We start from the raw sequence: 9,471 nt of genomic DNA, 5'->3' as shown, positions 1-9,471 counted from the left end.
TGTAGCTCACCTAGGCATATCACTGTGGTAGGCGAATTACATATCCCGAGTCTTTTTAAAATGACATTCATTTTACAAATTAAAGTAGATACTGGTAGGGCATGAAAGCTCGCTGCCAAATACTGCCTGTAATAATCATTGAAAGTAACCTTTGAAATTAATGACACAAGATTTCATACATAATTGATTTTAATGTCTTACATAGCTCATCAATGTTGTTCAACATTTATCACTGCGAACCACATACAAGGTTAAACTACTGCATTCCTTCTAAAAACTTCTAATATTTGTCACTGAAATCCAAAGGTATCCACAAATGTGTGAGGAATCCGACAGTAGACTTTATGAACAACACTCGTAGGTCCAACACTTAGCTCCGGATAATGTTTAGATACTTCTGGCTATCGAACGAACTTGAAGTTAGAGAGTCACAATGTAACTTTTAATCTTTTGTGTCTCCAAGTTCGTCTGATGTCATTGTCTTATTTGTGGGTTGACATTATAGTCCATTCAATTGAAGACTGCCTCAATAACAACTGCTAACCAATTATCCCAGGTTTCTCCCTAATTATGTGCTGGTAATACTTTTTTGAAGTAATAATGTTACAGTGTTTGAAACTATTATATAATTCTTACATATTTGTTCTTTTGAAAAAGGCAAGCAGTAATTTGTTTTTTCAACACCTGCTCGCTCATGGCAACTTGCATCAATGAGCCAGAGTTGCCTACATTGGCAAACAATTTTCAAAATGAAATTATTAAAATGTTTTACTGTAATAAAAAAGTATGGTTTTGAGTTATCTACTATTTCAAACAATCTTACGTGTATGTAAAAAAGGAAGTTTTCACCAGGAGAATAATTCAAATGTTTACTGAAAGCTAATATATTTAGAGGCTCAGTACATTTTTTCATGTTAGCTAAACACAGAGTACAGGGGTAACCAGTAGTGACACTGTCAATGACTAATTATAAATGTAATAACTAGAGCATTAACTAATATCGCTGGTGCAAAAAATCATTATTAGGAGTTGTCAGTCTCATCAGTTTGATCAGTCTAAAAAAATACAGTTTGGAGTTGTTCACTCGCTTTGCTTTTTTGCTTTTGATAGGTGTTTAAAATACTTCTACTTTTGTTGAGCGTCAACTCCTGGGTACAAAATAGGTCTGAAGTCTTTTGAGAATCTGTATTGCAACAGAATATATTTATTTTTGGATTCATTAATTATTCCGTATTATTTCTTGCCGGTGCAGAGACTGCTAGAAGAAAACCAGCCAAATTGATGCAATGTGGAAAATTGACTACTTCATCACTTATTGAGGATACTTTCTGGTGCACTGCAAATGCTGATGCAACGCAGATAATAGCTAGTTAGCTGATGCTTCTAAAAATATTCAAAGAAAGTTGTAGTTAGTTTTGTACGACCGGGTAATCGTATCCTGAGTGTTTTGCATTAGGGCTGCTTGATGTTTGCTCTGGCCCAGTTGCAATGATTGGCTGGCTAATTGTTAGTGAGTAGGGTTAAAACTGATATGGTTGGGTTTATAATGCAATTCAAAAATAGGTTGTTTTATAAAACCAATTACTTAAAGCGAGTATTTAAAGATTAAACAAGTTTTTTTAAAACAAATTAAAAATTTTGTTTCAATTTTTTGTTAATCTTTTTAAAGTTAAAAAAAGTCTCCTTATGATTTAAATGTAATATAATTATTAGCTATTTTTTATGCTTTAAAGTTTAAGAAAGTTTTAATAATTTGTTGAAGAAATTTTGATTTTAAAAGTAATTTTAAAGTGGTTAAATTTTAAGTAATTTGACTACTTTGAAATGTCGAAATAGATTTGATCATATAAAATTCACATACAAAAGGTTAAGCGTGTTTTTAACAATCCCATGTTGTCTGCATACCACTCATTGCAACGCTGATGCCAGTTCTAGCATTTCCAGTGCCATTTCTTTTAATTCAGTTTTGATTCAGCCTTGATAGTCTTAATATTTGGTAATGGTAGCTGTTTTATATCGTTATCTTTATTATATATTTTATGTATCACTGAACCTGCCTATTTATATGTTCAATCATTAGTATAATTGAAGGTGCGTCTGTGTTTCCATCGGGTTCTCCGTCTGAATCTACAGTTGGATGTTAAAAAGAATATTGCATTGCAAAGGATTTGAACTCGTGACCTCGTATAACTTGAGATATTTTTAAAACATGGGATCAGATTCTGTGATCTTTTTGACTTGTTTCCTTATGTGTTATTGTGTAAGTAGAACAGGAGACCATTTGCTGACATTCTCTGACAACTAAGACTTCGGGGCTCATAACTCAATATTATTTCTGTGAAAAATTGTAAAGGTGTTTACAGACCTTGCGGAATATTTGGCAATTGAACTGGTGAGGAGTTGTGCCACCCTTGAATTGTTGTCAAAACTCTTGGAAAACCTCATTTGGCTTTTTGTACTTGGACATTTTTAAGTAGAAATGCTTTTAGGTGACTATGTTAAATTTCTTTAAGATATCCTTAATTTATGACACGGTAATTACTCTATCAATTAAATAATGATACATGAATGAATGCCCTCAAAACATTTCCTGTATACATAAAAGGCTTTTCTAACAGAACAGCTACTTAGTTATCATAGCCTGCCAACATGGACTAGTTATTAAGATCTTAAGCTAAGGTTTTTAATGAAGCAAGGCATACATACAGTTTTCTGCTAACAACAAGGGCTACCTGACTCTGTCCCTGCGTACACCAATAAAAAAGCTCTCACTATTTTATATACAGTAGGCTATGTGACTAAACACTGAATGTTACAGACCCGTACGTACACACTCTGATAAAAATGATTTCAAATTATTTTTTGCTTTCTTATTTTTCATGAACGAAGTCTTCCACCCTTTGTGCTTATTTTTTATATAGGTTTGAGTTCAATCTTTACAAGTTGACAACTTTAGGGTACATCATATTTTTGAAACTTTCTTGGGGATTTTGATAGATTATAATGTTCTTGAATCTGATGCTAAATTTGAGTTGATGAGAGAATCGAAAGTTTTAAAGAAAGTAGCATAACTATTAGCTAGTTTAATTGGACTAGCCTATGACTACATAAAATAGCTACATAAAATTTAATTGTGCTCTGGTCTTTGTTAGTTTTGCTGAGTTCTTTTCATTTTTCAATCATATTTCCAGTTATTCTAAATTGTTGATATTTTCTTAAATATTGTTTTAGCTTTTTAGACTACAAATAAATAAGATTTCTGATTACATCATTATCTGTTTGACGGTCCAGAGATATGATTCTTGTTTAGAGTGCAATAGGTTGCAGGCTCCAATCCTATTTGGCTCATCAACCATTTGTTAAAAAGTCTCAAAATGTGTTTTAATATATGCCTTGCTTCTCTGGATAAATTACTAGTTAGTAAAGTCTTGCTTGCATTGATTGATAACTTGATGGTATAAGACATGATTCTCATTTTGAGTGTGAGAGGTCCCGGGTTCAATTCCTGATCAATAATATAGTAATAACAGTATAATATTGGTATAAATGATAGAATTTGTAGCTTGATGGTTTAAGAGTATTATTTTTGCTAAATGGTTACTAAAGGTTCTGGGTTCAAGTCCCAATGAAACCGAAAAAGGTTTACAAGAAGTATTTGAAAGTATGTTTCAATATTCTAGTATCTTTTGTTGTTGTTATGGAAACACAACCAACCAATTGGAGTTGGTTTACAATCTTTACAAATCTGATTAATTAAGGTATATTAGGTAATATTTATATTAGGTTATGTGAAACTGTTGTAGATTATTATTGAACTGTTATAGATGTATTGATTGTCCGAATATAGTCTAAACTGCGCTACCGAATAGCTTTACGTATACACATCTTGGAGTCGTGTGCACTCAATAAAAGAGTGTTAAAATAAACTTTGCCATGACTACATTGGCAGCGATAATGAACTAACACAATTCTTTTAAAGTTCATCAGAATATAACAGTGTTTTTCTATCATTTACAATTGTTGTTGATGTATGAGATGATCTGATTACCAAAATGTTTCAAGATTAAAATTGATAAAACTTAATCGTGATTAAAACGCTCAGAGATTTCATAATACTATGACTATTTATAAACAAAAACAGAAAAATTAATATATAACAGCCATTATCTTTGCTCACATAAGCACAAAGTTAGTTAATTGTGATAGTTTTCAGTGACGGTAGTTTAACAAGAAACATTCGTGTTTTTGTGAATGTCCTATGTTCATTTCTCACCTCTGCAATATCAATTTGCGAACAGAAGGCTATATCCAGATTGGTAACATCAATAAGTCACTGCATTCTGTGTCCTGCTGGTTGTAGCTGGGTCAAACTATCACTGGTTCTTTCTAGCCAACTGTGGAATAATTCCTCAGCCTAGCCATAATAAGATGTTTTGAACTAATCAGGACGTAGCAGGGCTCAGCGTGATGTATGATAGGCAGTGCTGGGTAATAAACCAGGGATGAATTGTCTCCGCCTCCAATACTTTGAGGACGCAACCATTGAACTTAAAACCCCTGGAATGGCAAGAGGTCATTCGCGAGTACGGAAATCCGGTCGACGCCATTATCAGTTAATGTTCAAGTCAATTTCATTGTGTTCAATGTGAGAAAGAAATCTAATTTCAGATTTAACAGCTATGGAAGGTCACGAATACACCGCTCAATCAAAGGAACAGACTACTGAGATTGCTACTAATAATTTATGTACGAGAGATAAGGGTGTAGGTGCACAGTGCTATTGCTATTCCATGAACTGCAAAAAACCGCAAGAATGGACTTTTAAAGGAAAAGGCATGACATTTCACAAGTGAGTCACTTCTACTACTAGTTCTGTTACTATTGCTCAAGTCTACGACTACTAATAGTTGTGCTACTACTAGTTAGTACTGCCACTAGTTAGTTCTACTACACTAGTCACTGGGTGAGTGAGAGTTGATCAGTGTCACTACTGAGTGTACGAGTTTGACTGTATTTTGTCGGTGATTAGATAAATTTATAAGCTAGTGAGTGAAATGTTCTTCCTTCAGAACGAAGGTTTTTTATTATTTAAATTTTGAATTTTTTTTATAATAATATTTTGGAACTACAACCCATTAGGTTATTTCTAAATATTTATATTTGAAGGAAGTATTTGTCGTGCTTATAATATTATTTATTGTTGTACCTGGATCTAGCTAGCAGTAAGGAGATAAGAGTAATAATACTATTGTTATTACTACTGTTGCTAACTAACTACTACAGTTTCATTTTAATTTTTAGATTTCCAAACAAAGCAACTGAGAACTCTCGTTATTTACAATGGTATCGCAACCGCAGAAGAGTGAATAAGCCTGATCCTTGAGCACTTATCTGCAACGAACATTTCAATGATCCATGTTTTAACAGCAGGTTAAAACGTTCGACTGAAGCCATTTAAAGGTAATATTTTTCAATGTTGAATGATACTTTTCAATGATTAAATTTAAAACCATATTGTCAAGCACAGTGCTGCAAGGTTGCTCAACTTAAAGTAGCTATTATCTAAAAAAAATTGTTGTGTGATCTGTTCTCTGTGATTCTTCATCTTCGTTTCTGGGATTTAATGTCCAACGCATAAATTATGCTGTCCTTTTTATCAAATGTTAACTGTGTAAATGTTTTTTTCATTTCCTAGTTGTTGTAATAAAACTACATAATACTCCTGCAAATCATAAATTCCAAATTGATAGCAATAACTTGCAATTTAGAACATAAAACATCTTTTTGGAACAAAAAAAATCGATTTAAATAAAAAAAAATCAAATAAAACAATAGAAATCGATTTTTTGATTTAAAAAAAATTACCAATTTTTAACAACCCTGCCTACAACACAACAGGGTAAGACGTGGTGAATCTTTTCATATCAAATAACGGTAATGTGAATTTTGTTGCAAGTCAACCATTAGGCTTTATGCCTAAGATGGGTGTGAATGACTTCCAGTGAAAATTGCTACATTTTCATTTTATATAGCGATATGGTAGCATTTTGAGCTGTTTTATTTTCATTTATTTTATTACTTGTATGGTTGTTTATTAAGGGTACTATGTTTATGTGAATAAGACATTCATTTTTGTTGATTTTATGTAATTGTTATAATTGATGCTTTTGTTTAGGGGGTTGGAATAATAATCCTACTGTTACTCAGTTTAAGGCTACCTTCGCAGACTTATCATCAAATGTGGTGCAGAATCAGATGCTAGTAAGACAGGTAATGTTACTGCTCAAAACGAGATTCTCATCATACAGGCTGCTCCAGAAGTTGATCAGTTTGTCGAACTCAATGATTTCAGATGTCAAATTTCTGTTATAGGTAACAGTATAGTCTATATAGCTGGCTACATTGTGCAAAAGCTAACTAAAGTGCTGTCGTGACATTGGCCGTCAGTTGCTGGTTACCACTAAGTCAAATATCCAGTACCGACATCTCTATACTCTACTCAAGCTACAAAACAATGGAGGATTGGTGCGTCCATCAGACGATGTCATCAGGATCCTGCTAGTTGCAGATCAATACTTTCGTATTCATACAAAGCCAGATCCACTCCATTGTGTGGTGTATTTTATCAGTAGTGTAAGGTCTAGTGATGTGTTATGCTTTGGGAAACACCTTACGGATACGGCAGATGGCATATCCAACCACTGTGTCATTGATGAAAAACTTAATTCAGTCGTTTTATGATCTCCGACAGCATCATTATGCTAAAATCCTACACTCAAACTGCAAGGTGCATCTTTGTGGCATACAATACTAAAGTAGTACTTTTTAAAGGCCAGTAACAATATAATCACTGTAATATTCATCTGCAGCTGTTTGTTGTGCTATTATTCCTAATCTAATTTAGTTCTAAGAAACTGATGCACCTTGGCTCAATATTCAGTGGTATACAAATCTCCTTTTACACAGTTTCTGTAACGTGTATGTATAAGTTTAATCATCTGATTGCACTAATTCCTGCATTTCCTTGTTTGCATTATTTTGATTATTCTCTATTACAACGGTTTTTAATTTCCGTTTAGTTGTTGCAGTAGTTCATTCCATCTTTTACAAATACTGTATTATACATATCATACATTCATAAGCTATTATCACTTAAATCTTGAAAACAGTTTCTGTTTTGGCAGCATATCTATGTGTTGTTTTTATCGAAATACTTCATGTGCTAAGTTTTTCCATATGCATTTATGCATATGTAATATAAATTTTAATATAATGGAACAGTTGTTATTTGCCTGAATATATCATTTGCTGGGTTTATGCATTTGTAATACAACAGTTTGTATGAGTAACATGGTTGACGAAAATTTATTATACATCTACTTATCATAAGATATATCCCACTCCATATGTTATAAATAGGTTTTCTTCTATCAGGGCACTCTAAACGTTGTGTAGGAGTAGCTTTCATTAACACCCAGCTGGAAAATAACTATTCAATATGTACATTTCTGTCATTTTTCACCGTTTGTTTACAAACGGAACTAGCATTCGATTTAAATTACACAACAAATCTAATACGTAAAAAGAAGAAACTTTATATTTCTAACCTAATTTCAGAGTCAAATGATAAGCAAACCAAGAAGCTGTGGCAAGTTATACGCAACGCTAACAAAAACAACACTTATCCAGATATGTCATCAGAAACTGATACCCCGGAACGCTCATTGGGTAATGCATTTAACAAACATTTTGTCAACATATCTAAAAATTTAAGTATCGAAAACGAACGCAGTTGGACTCCTAAATCGCATAGCTATTCACATGCTTCAGATACTATTTCACCTATACATACAACCGACGTAGTAAACATACTGCATCATATCCGTTCAAACAAAGCTACAGGTATTGACAATATCTCAATTCGAATTCTTCGCATATCACTGCCATTCATAATCATCCCACTCACAGATATCATAAATAGAACTATTAAGGAAGTAACTTTCCCTGAACTATGGAAAACTGCTATAGTTACCCCACTACACAAGGGTGGAGATAAAAACAATTTATCTAATTATAGACCCATATCTGTGCTTCCTATACTTTCTAAAATTTATGAAAGGCATATACTTACCGCGCTTCAAATACACTTAGATAGTAACAAAACTATAAGCAGCTCACAATCAGGATTTAGAAAAAACCACTCCTGCATCACTACCATTCATCATCTTTACTCCACTTGGTCAAACATGGTCAAAAACAAAAATACTTTAGTCATTATTTTTCTTGACTTTCAAAAAGCTTTTGACATGGTTAATCATAATATACTTATTTCAAAATTAGCAAACATAGGAATAGCTGGTAAATTTCTTGACACCATCAGGTCATATTTGAATGGACGGCGCCAATGCGTGAAGATAAAAAATATCTGCTCAGATGCTCTTCCTATAGCTACTGGCGTTCCACAAGGTTCAATTCTTGCACCCACACTGTTTCAAATTTTTATAAATGATCTACTTGAATTACCACTCCACAGCACACCTCATGCTTATGCTGACGATACCTCATTCTCTATATCCGAAACTGACCCTTCTTGCCTCCAATCTAAAATAAATTCAGACCTAAGACTTATCCAACAATGGTGTGTGGCAAATCAGATGCCTCTTAACATTTCAAAATCTCACTATATCTTAGTAAATCCACCATTGAATTTCCCTCTGACAATTTCTATATTTGACAGTACCCTAACAAGACAATCTACTTCTAAACTACTTGGCTTCATCATCAACGACTCTTTATCATGGCTAGACCACATCTCATTCATTTCAAATAAAATATCATCTAACCTACGTTTATTTTATAACATTCGTCATCTTATGAGCTTTGATACTGCCAGACTATATTACTATAATTTTATCCATTCCTATCTTATATATGGCCTGCATGTGTTTTACCCTACAACACCTGTAAAATATACCAACACACTATTTATTTTACAAAAAAAAGCTTTACGACTTATATGCAAAGACCTAAACATACCCCATAAAAACCATCACTTACCATCTACCAACTTAATAACAAGCATTACCGGTGTTCTTCCCTTACCTAAGCTATCACATTACTTCACCTGCCTCGCTGCTCATTCAATACTCCACGATAACTGCCCTAAATATCTCAGCTATAGCTTTCAAACCATAAACCATAGTCACAAAACCAGAAACAGATTCAAATTACCTAGTGCCATAAACCACAACAAACTCAGCAGTAACCTGCTAAATTCATTTAATAATCTCTTCACTCATTTAAGAACTCTTCCTCTGCAATCTTTTAAAACAAAACTCAAACTACACCTACTATCCTCTGACCAATAATACCATTCACCATTTAGCCTTACCTATTTTAACCATTTCATATTACACTTTGTTTTCATGACTAGAAAACTTGTCATATATTTGTATACTATTTTCACTGAGC

The 9,471-nt window shown here is 33.2% G+C and overlaps 1 long non-coding RNA gene across 1 annotated transcript; it reads left to right on the top strand.

The window, feature by feature from the left end:
• Positions 1-4,807: 4,807 nt before the first annotated feature.
• LOC137396918 (uncharacterized) lies at positions 4,808-6,830 on the top strand. Its single transcript, XR_010978658.1, has 3 exons — positions 4,808-4,849; positions 5,302-5,460; positions 6,373-6,830. It is a non-coding gene; the product is annotated as an uncharacterized lncRNA (long non-coding RNA).
• The last annotated feature ends 2,641 nt before the right edge of the window (positions 6,831-9,471 follow it).

Source organism: Watersipora subatra, chromosome 5 (assembly GCF_963576615.1).
Source record: "Watersipora subatra chromosome 5, tzWatSuba1.1, whole genome shotgun sequence".
Taxonomy (NCBI): domain Eukaryota; kingdom Metazoa; phylum Bryozoa; class Gymnolaemata; order Cheilostomatida; family Watersiporidae; genus Watersipora; species Watersipora subatra.
The sequence above is the reverse complement of the archived record's forward strand: the minus strand, read 5'-3'. Positions and strand labels throughout refer to the sequence as shown.